At 41.3% G+C, this 10,403-nt stretch overlaps 1 pseudogene; it reads right to left on the bottom strand.

The window, feature by feature from the left end:
• Positions 1-227: 227 nt before the first annotated feature.
• LOC127692978 (ribosome biogenesis protein NSA2 homolog) lies at positions 228-984 on the bottom strand (annotated as a pseudogene).
• Positions 985-10,403: the final 9,419 nt, after the last annotated feature.

Here is a 10,403-nt window from a genome sequence, read left to right as displayed (position 1 = left end):
GCCACTTCCTGGTTGCTTACGCATGGGGTACTATTGACAAAGAGAAAACACTGAAGATAAAATACAATTATTCTTTTTTTAAAATAAATGGTCAGTGTATAATTTCCTTTACAATTTAATAAATCCTTTTTGATGACTGGGCAAGGGGTAAGGCTGCTTGGTAGTTCAGAAAGATCCTGACTGTGTAGTCTTCGGTATTGAGTGGAATGATTTGTTTAACATCACTGTCAAACCAGTGAAACCGCATTTATGCACCCATCGTTTTCAGGATTGTTGGTAATTTAGGCAGACTTTCCCTGAATAACCTTGCCTCCTTGTATCACGAGGCCCAGCTTGCTCACATTCACTTCAGTCACTGTACACCCAGGGTTGTACATAATGGGGTTGATGGATTCTCGTTCATGCAGAGTATAGGCAGGCAAAAGGTAGCTTTCAGCTCAGGGTGTATGACATGGACGTTTTTGAAACATAAACCCATTGGCCTGATGAACCTTTCATATGTAGGTAGTTTTCTTGTAAAGCCATCACCAACAAAGCAGACTTTAGCGACCATTCTCTTCCATGCCTGCTTTCTTCTTTTTCCTATTACAATAACTCTCAATACTTGGCTTTCTCCTTGGGCACAAACTTTGGGTAGAGGGACCTCCCATTTTCCTGCCTTTTCTTCCCAGTTCTGCTTAATGGTGTTTGAAAGTACTTTGGCTCTCGACTTCCCCTCTCTGTCCAGCAGGTAGGTGGGCACTGCTCCCTGAGGGGACTCACCATCCTCTGCTTGGTGTTCCTCTTTTCATGAATCTTAATAGTCTTTTTCATCTGTATTTTCTCGGCATGGCCCTGTCTATGGTAGAGCTTAGCCTTCAGGCCAATCAATTTTTTTGTCTTCTTCGAATGTTCATGGGCCTCCTGACCTTTCTTTCTCTTTTTCTCATGGTAGTCCAAACAATATCTATATCATTTTCGGGAGAATTCAACATTTTGTGGCATGATGACAGCCTCAGAGCAGTGTCCTCAACCTCCCAGGTTCCAAAACACTCTAATTTCTGGGTGTCACTGGTCCATGAGTCTGCTTCATTCAGGTCAGAACAGGAAAGGGTCAAAATACAATTACTCTTAATCCTTCTTTTAATATAATGACTTACTCTTTCTCTCAGTAAAGACATTTTTGATAGTTATCTCTCCTAAAATAAATTCACACATTTACTTATGGTCTGTGGTTCTACAAAATGGTTGTATGTTATGTGGAATTCTTGTCTTCAAAAAATTACCAAAATTGATTCGCAAAATGTGTTAAAACACAGGCCTGATCTCTCCACTTTATTTTACTATTTTTATGCATTTTTGTTATTTTCCTAAAAGCTATTTTGACAAATTATTTCATGCTCAAAAATTATTTTAAAAACTTGTTTCTACCAATTGACTTAATGAGCACAAACCATTACTTTAAAAAAAAAATCACACTTAGGAGACAATCTTGATTCTACTTATAAAACTTCCTTCTTTCAAATTTTATGCTAGCCATCAGGATGATGAGTTCGTTTTTTTAAAACTCCATTTTTTTTCAGCAGTATGTTAGTTTTCTGATATTGTAGCAAAATATTTCAGATAATAAAATTAAAGAAAGTCTTTCCTTTGCTCACCATTTCAAAGGTTTTAGTCAATAGTTAGGTGGTCCCATTGCCTTGGGCCTTTGTTAAGATAGCAAGCACATCCTGGTAGGGGTTGTGTTAGAACAGGCTGCTTGCTTGTCAGCTGTGTAGTGAAACAGACTGAGGAAGAAATGGCCCTCACAATACTCCTTGACAGGGCAGCGAACCAGTCTTAGACCAGACTTGGTGAACCAGAATTACCACAGCTCTCCAACTCAGTAGAAAAACTACTTTGTACACAGTGCATAGTGGTCAGTACAGAAACTCACTACTGATCAAAGCACAGAGACTCAGTAACGTGGGAGTACTCAGCCACAAATGGAACATTTTTATCCCAGGATTCAGATGCCATCTTGGAAAAGTGATCTGAAGGATTGTAGAAGTCAGAGGTCAGGGGCAACCAAAGCAAAACAATGCCTTCTGGACCCAGCAGGACTGTTGTGTTTATAAACTAATAAGCACTGGTGGTTGGGTGGTTGCCTGCAGAGGACCAAGCCAGTCAGCATTCCAGCGTGGATCCTGAAATGATTCATGAACCGGATTCTTCTGGATGAGGGAGAGTCAGTTTATTTAATGGTATGACCTTTGGTTGGATAGCACACGCCAGTGGATGACACCACGCCGTAAGTGTGTGGGAAACATAGACTGAAAACAGTGACTTCTTGAGTTAAAAAATAGGGGGGGGGGGCACAAATTTTGGGAGAATAGGGAGGTAGGAAGTGGTGGTAGACAATCTGAGGTGTGGGGAAGGCTCTGAGAGGAGGTAACTGCAGGATCTGGCATGAAGAAAATCAAAATACAAGTATGAATTTCTAAATATTAAAAAAGTCATTTGCAATTATTATTAGGGAATAACTTAAAATGTTACCTCAGCCCCGGCTCTCAAGTTTTCACTACATCACAACAGCATCGTGTGCCGTAAACCAAGCTTTCAGCATGTGAACCTATGAGGGCCAATAATCTCAAATATAAAAGGAATGATATATAGACTATGATATATAGACTATGATAAGGTAATTCACTGTGCCCCAAAGGATGCATAAGAGATGGAAGGAAGTTTTCATTTAGCCACCTTTTTTTAAATTTACATTTCAAATGTTATCCTCTTTCCTACTTTCCCCTCTGAAAACCTATCCCATCCCCATTTACCCAGCTTCTCTAAGGGTGCTCCCCCACCCATCTACCCACTCCAGCCTCACCGTCCTAGCATTCCTCTATACTGGGGCATCAGGCCTTCACACAACCAAGGGCCTCCCTCCCATTCATGCCAGATAAGGCTCCTTCAGCTCCTTCAGTCCTTCCCCTAACTCCTCTATTTGGGGTCCCTGTGCTCAGTCCAATGGTTGGCTGTGAGCATCCACATCTGTATTGGTCAGGATCTGGCAAAGTCTCTGAGGAGACAACTGTATCAGGCTCCTGTCATCAAGCTCTTCTTGGCATCAGCAATAGAGTCTGGGTTTGGTGTCTGCATGTGGGATTAATCCCCAGATGGGGCAGTCTCTGGATGGCCTTTCCTTCAGTCTCTGCTCCACACTTTGTCCCTGTGTTTCCTTTAGACAGAAGAAATTCTTGGCTAAAATTTTGGAGATGGGTGGGTGGTCCATCCCTCAACCTGGGGGCAGGGGGGGCATGCCTACCCTCTGAATATGGTCTCAACATGTTCTCCCTTCCTTTTGTGGGGTATTTCAACTAATGTCATCCCCATGGGGTTCCCCAAGTTCCCCATCCCCCATTGCTACACACCTCTGCTCAATTTCCTGACCCTCTATACATCTTGCAGTTCTTGACCTACTGAAATCAAGACATAGCCACATTTCTTCAAATGAAATCAGTTTTCTGTGTTCCCTGAAATCTCTTCCTTTTTCTCAAGAAAAATAAGTCTGTCAATCAGCCTCTCTGAGTATCCATTTGGATCTACATTCATGTCAACTGTGTTTTGTTGCTATAGTATGATACATTGTCCAACCCATAGCTACAGATAGAATCACAGATAGAATCAAGCTGTCACAAACCATGCTGTTATTAAGGATCCTAATGTTTACACCCAAAATGTACTAAATGCTCATCGTACTACTTTTTATTTTCTTTCTACATCAAAAACCGACAATAAGAGATTTTTAATTCTTTCTAATGGCCACAGAACCAAAACAGATTCTCTATTTATTATTATGATGGCTTTGCATGATTTCAGGGCACACAAACATGTTCTGTTCCTGCATTACTGTGCAACACAAGGACTACCTGTAATGATCATTTGAAGTTTAAAAACACTGAGAGCTCCAAGGGCCTATAGTTATCCACTAGAGATTTATTTTCACCCTGAAGAGAAGTAAAAGAATTATTCATACATGGAGGTTTGAGTATGGTGTCCCTATGTGGTTTCAATTCTAACACTGTGCAAAATAGCATAGTCCCCATGCTCCCCTCGCCTGCAGGAAGCTTAATCTAAATGCCAGACAGCTTCTCATTTTCTTCCTTCCTGTACCAAACTCAAGTAGCCCACACTTTAAGGAACAAAGTTGCGTATTGTTCTCACATGACCACAGATGTGTACATCACCCAGGAAACCAGAGATGCAATTTTAAAAGGCGCCCTCTGGGGTTTTAAGAATCGACTCCATGCACTGTATACACACACTAAGTCCAGCCATGACTGTGGCAACACTGAAGGAGCTATGGCGTATTTGAGGGGGTGAAAGAGCTCAGTGCGAGCCAATGGGATCTTGTTTTCAGATTTGCATATTTGTCTAAATTAAACTTGCCACTTGAAAGTACGAACACAGATTGTCTCCTATTTGTTCAGAGTCTCACAATGGACTGAAAGCATAAATGACTGCCAAGGGGACAGAGTGACTAGAACAGAACACCAAGTCCCCATCCTAGTGCAGTTTTTATTCCTAGGAATGCTATTTGGAACTCCAAATACATTTTCTCCTACACTCAGTGTTAAGAATCATGGACAGACCAGCCCACAGAAACCTATTTAGCCAGAGAACAGCTCAACTGGAGTGCTTCTCGAAACACAACAGCAACTCTTTATTTTCTGACAAATCGTTTACTCAAAAAACAAACAGAGTCAAGAAGAACACTGTAGGGACTTAAAAGGTCTATGGAAAAATGTCACTAACTTTCTTTTTAGTTTTATTACAAACCCAGATAAAAAAATTAAAACATGACTTGTGATTCTAGCACCGCAAATAGCTCTATCATATTAGATAATAATATTATATTATAATAAGCTTACCTAGATTTATTCTATGTAAGCATGCACATCTGTCAGTGTGTGTAATATTACCTTGAAAAAATATATCTTTAAGCAGTGTTTGAAATTCCTACTTATAGTCATTTAACATATTGGTCAAAATCATGGGAGGAATGTATAGACCTGCAATAAATTGTAATTGCTCATTATATAAGGAAATTTTAACTTGATTTTGCTTTTGAGCATTGCTGTGGTCAAAGTGTGGCCAGAATTCCTTCCCACCTCTATCCTTATGTTCATATATTGAAATCTTAACCTAAAGAGATTGTATCAAGAAGTGAAGACAGGACCCAGGGTGCTAGTTAAGCACTTGTGCGAGCCTGAAGATTCAAATTCGTATCCCCGGATATTTGTAAATAGCGTTATGGATTGGACACAGTACCCCTACTCAAGAGTGCTCTCAGGCAGGGACAGGGGATTGTACTGCACTCCCGGACTTCCTCCATTTACAAGCTAGTTACACTGGCCCAACTGACAAGTCCTTGGTTCAAGTGAGAGAACCTGCCTCAAAACATAAGAGGAAAGGGTGTCTCAAGTCTGATGTCTGGACTCCTCACATATACACATGTATGTGCCTACACATATACGACAGTGCTTACATATCACATACATATAAAGGTGAAGATTTATGATTGGGAGATGGTTTAGCTTTCTGAATGAGCACAGAGACCCGAGTGAGTGAGCTTGGATCCCTATATTACTCACAAGGAAACAGGCACGGGACCCCGTGGATGGCTCAGTGGGTAAGAACCATCTGTGTGAGCAGGAGGATCAGAGTTCAAATCCTCATCATAGAATTTGTTTTGTGCACTTCGATTAAGTCAAAAACTCAGAACTGGTTAAAGCACAAAGAAAAGTATCTGTGCTTAAATAAACGCCGACATTTCTATCATAACCCCTCTCCCCACAGTCCAGGGACCATTGCTGAAGGAGTTGATAGATCAGATCAGATCAGATCATAAGGGCCGGAAGAGGGAGGATCAAGCAGAAATAGTTTTATACTAAGCATAATAGCTGGTTCGTTTTAGAACCTTTAAGCCATTAAGATTTTGAAGTATTTGTTTTCCTTTTAAATGTAACTAAGCCTGGAATCACCTATGATTATTTGCGTTTGTATCTGAACTTTTCAATTCTGTAGATCTCTTCGTTCTGTTAGCCTGGATGACGGTAGTGGGACCCTCTGCTACCATTTCCTAGAATGCGGAGGGGGACGGAGAGAGTGGTGAGACAAAAAATAAAGGACTGCGTTTGAGTTGTGTTTCATCTGCAATCAGATTAGTAGAGAAGCATCCTGGAGCATGGAGGTGGGATTTCCGGACTACGCTGAAACGTGGCCCTTTCATTTTTGCAAGAGTTGCCTCTTTCCCCTAAGACACCATCATCAAGGTTTTGTAGAAATACTGAGATGTTTTCCAAATAGCATTCATTACCTTGCGAGGGACCAAGCCCGTAGCTGCATTCCCAGCGACCAGGCAACTGCTGAAGTTTCCAGGCAGCTTTGGTTGGGCCTTCAGCCCCTCCCCGCCCCCGCCCCCCCCCCCCGCCCCTCCCCCCGCCCCCAGGGATCCTTTTCTTGCTCTGCAAGCTCGCCAGCTCTACAAGATGTTGAGAGGTTTGTGCACAGAATTTGGAGCTCCCCCTAGTGTCTAGCTCTTCCTGGTATTGTCCCACCCGGTTGAAACCACAGGGCTACATCTCAGAGAAGCAAGGAAAATGGAGTCTTTCTGCCAGGTGCTATGTATTCAGTTAACTGGGCATGCGTCAACTTTGCCTTAGTTATCCTTCAACATATCTTTCTAGAAAGTTTAAAAGAATTGCTTATTGATACTTACACACACGTAAATGGGAGATAAATACGTTTGTTTTTCTTTTGCTTGTTTTCCAAGGATATATTTTTATCGATTAAGTCATTATTTACTTTACAACCTTATCTCAGCTGTCTCTCCCTCCTCTCCTCCTAATCCCCCCCCCCTTACCCGCTCCAGCCACCCCTCCTCTGATTCGCCTCAGGAAAGGGGAAGCCTCCTGTGGATATCTACCAGCTTTGGCATATCAACTTGTAGTAAGACTAGAAGATAAATACTTTTAATTATTTTCTTACCATGTTGAAAGTTTTCTTAAACTTAACTCAAAAAACCTAGATCGTTTGATTTTTAAAAATTAAAGCCCAATACATTTACATAAACCATTTTATTTTGAGACAAGATCTTGCCGTGTAGCCCAAACTGAGTTCAAATTTTCAATCCTCCTGCCTCAGCCTTTAGAGTGTGTCCTCAATACCAAGTTTCAATTATGATTGGTTAAATTTAATTTTGGATACTATGGATCCTCTACTTAATAAAAGGTTCTGTTTACTCAATAAATTAAGTTACTTAATAATTAAGTTCTGTTAGTGGTAGGCCACATTTCTCCATGTCTAATTATAATATTCTTCTTTGTGTAATAAAATCAAAAGCAGTAAGCAGATAAAACACTGTGAGTCTGTTGCAGCTGGTGAGAAAATGTCTATACTGCTGTAGTAAACAAGGGTTTGTCAAGAGACAGGTTATTTCCTCCATGGCTAGTTACACTTGATTTTGCCCTTCAGTTTTTAGCTTAAGTTTTGCTTGAGATGCTCTGGTGAAAGAACCAATATCATATTCAATTCCGGCTCTAAACCTCCACTACTACTATTTAACATGAGATTGGCATCTTTTTATCCTAAATGTTAACTGAGCTGGGATTACACCTTCTCGGTCAGCAAGAGTTCCAGATCAAGGGATCCTCTACCTTCTCTGACAGCAGAGTTTCCATTGTCCATCAGTCCTTCCATGGCACCATGAAGTTTCAGTTTGGAGAGACAGGTGGGAAGTAAATAAATGATCTAATGTGATGAGTTTAACAGGGGTAAAAAAGCCGTGTACAGCAAAATTACCATTTCAGTGTGCACGTCTCTCCTTAGGGTCAGCAGCCTTTCCCTAGGAATGTGATACTGAAGAGCTGAAGAGCCAGTGCCTACTGAGGAAAGGGCGTGTGAATGGAACATGATAAGGAAATGGGGCCAATGACCAAGAGGCATCAAAGCAGGTGGATTGCTGCCTTAAAGATCTTACATTGTTTAAAGGACCAATGAGACTAGGGAAGAATTTTAAACAGGAAATGACTCAGCTCTGTGTTTTCTGAAATAGTGCAAAGCAGAGTTATGGCCTTTATACAGAATCTTCTCTGCTTCCAATAATTCTTTTTTTTTTCTGAAAACTTTTTTAATTTTTTAATTGGATATTTTATTTATTTACATTTCAAATGTTATCCCCTTTCTCCATTTCCCCTCTGAAAACCCCCTATCCCATCCCCCCTTACCCTGCTTCTATGAGGCTGCGCCCCCACCCACCCACTTACCCACTCCAATCTCACAGCCCTAGCATTCCTCTACACTGGAGCATCAAGCCTTCACATGGTCGAGGGCCTCCCATCCCACTGATACCAGATAAGGCCCCTTCAGCTCCTTCAGTCCTTCCCCTAACTCCTCTTTCCTTTCCTGCTTCTATATTCATCAGGATCAGGCAGAACCTCTCAGGAGACAGCTGTATCAGGCTCCTTCCAGTCAGCAAGCACTTCTTGGCATCAGCAGTAGTGTCTGGATTTGGTGTCTGCATGTGGGATGGATCCCCAGGTGAGGCAGTATCTTAGTCAGGGTTTCTATTCCTGCACAAACATCATGACCAAGAAGCAAGTTGGGGAGGAAAGGGTTTATTCAGCTTACATTTCCACATTGTTCATCACTAAAGGAAGTCAGGAATGGAACTCAAAAAGGTCAGGAAGCAGGAGTTGATACAGAGGCCATGGAGGGATTTTATTTTTTTTTTTATTTTTATTTTTTTTACTGGCTTGCTTCCTCTGGCTTGCTCGGCTTGCTTTCTTATAGAACCCAGGACTACCAGTCCAGGGATGGCACCACCCACAATGGGCCCTCCCCACTTGATCACTAATTGAGAAAATGTCTGACAGCTGGAACTCATGGATGAATTTCCTCAACTGAAGCTCCTTTCTCTGTGATAACTCTAGCCTGTGTCAAATTGACACACAAAAACAGCCAGTACTGTTAGTCTCTGGGTAGCCTTTCCTTCAGACTCTGCTCCACTCTTTGTCCCTGTATTTCCTTTAGACAGGACCAATTCTTGATTAAAATTATGTAGATGGGTGGCGGCCCTATCCCTCAACCGGGGGTCCATGCCTAACCCTGGATATGGTCTCAACAGGTTCTCCTTTCCTTTTGTGGATTATTTCAGCTAATGTCATATCCACGGGGACGTAGGAGGCTCTTGCTTTCCTGGCATCTGGGACTTTCTGGTTGCTACCTCCAGTTCCCCATCACCCATTGCTACACACCGCTGTTCAATTTCCTGACACTCTGTACATCTCCTCCATCTCTTCCCATACCTGATTCTGCCCCTCTTTTTCCTCTCCCTCTCCTCTCTTCTACCCAAGTCCTTCCCTTTACTTCCCTTGATTATATTGTTTCCCCTTCTAAGTAGCACTAAAGCATTCACTCTTTGGTCTTCCTCTTGAGTTTCATTTGATCTGTGAGTTGTATCATGGTATTCCATGCTCTTTGCCTAATATCCACTTATCAGTAAGTACATACCATGTGTGTTCTCTTGTGACCGAGTTACCTCACTCAGAGTGATATTTTCTATATCCATCATCCATTTGCTGCAAATTTCATGAAGTCATTGTTTTTAATAGCTGAGCAATACTCCATTTTGTAAATTTACCACATTTTCTATATCCATTCCTCTGTTGAGGGACATCTGGGTCCTTTCTAGCTTCTGTCTATTATAAATAAGGCTGCTATGAATGTAGTGGAGCATGTGTCCTTATTACGTGTTGGAGCATCTTTTGGGTATATACCCAAGAGTGGTATAGCTGGGTCCTCAGGTAATACTATGTTCAATTTTCTGAGGAACTGCCAGACTGATTTCCAGAGTGGTTTTGCCAGCTTGCAATCCCACCAGCAATGAAGGAGTGTTCCTCTTTCCCTGCATCCAATCTATTAGTCTATGTCTTTTTATTGGGGAATTGACTCCATTGATGTTAAGAGATATTAAGTGATTATTGCTTCCTGTTATTTTTTATGTTATTTTTTACGTTTGTGCGGGTATCTTCTTTTGGGTTTGTTGAAAGAAGATTACTGTATTGCTTTCTCTAGGGTGTAGTTTCTCTCTTTGTGTTAGCATGTTCTATTATTCTTTGTAGGACTGGATTTGTGGAAAGATATTGTGTAAATTTGGTTTTGTCATGGAATATTTTGGTCTCTCCATCTATGATAATTGAGAATTTTCTAGGTATAGTAGCTTGGACTGGCATGTTTGTTCTCTTAAGGTCTGTATGACATCTGCCCAGGATCTTCTAGCTTTCATAGTCTCATAGATGAAAAGTCTGATATAGTTCTGATAGTGCTGCCTTTATATGTTACTTGACCTTTTTTCCTTACTGTTTTTAATATTTTTTCTTTGT

This window comes from Apodemus sylvaticus, chromosome 9 (genome assembly GCF_947179515.1).
Source record: "Apodemus sylvaticus chromosome 9, mApoSyl1.1, whole genome shotgun sequence".
Taxonomy (NCBI): domain Eukaryota; kingdom Metazoa; phylum Chordata; class Mammalia; order Rodentia; family Muridae; genus Apodemus; species Apodemus sylvaticus.
This window is presented reverse-complemented; position numbering and strand designations above follow the sequence as displayed.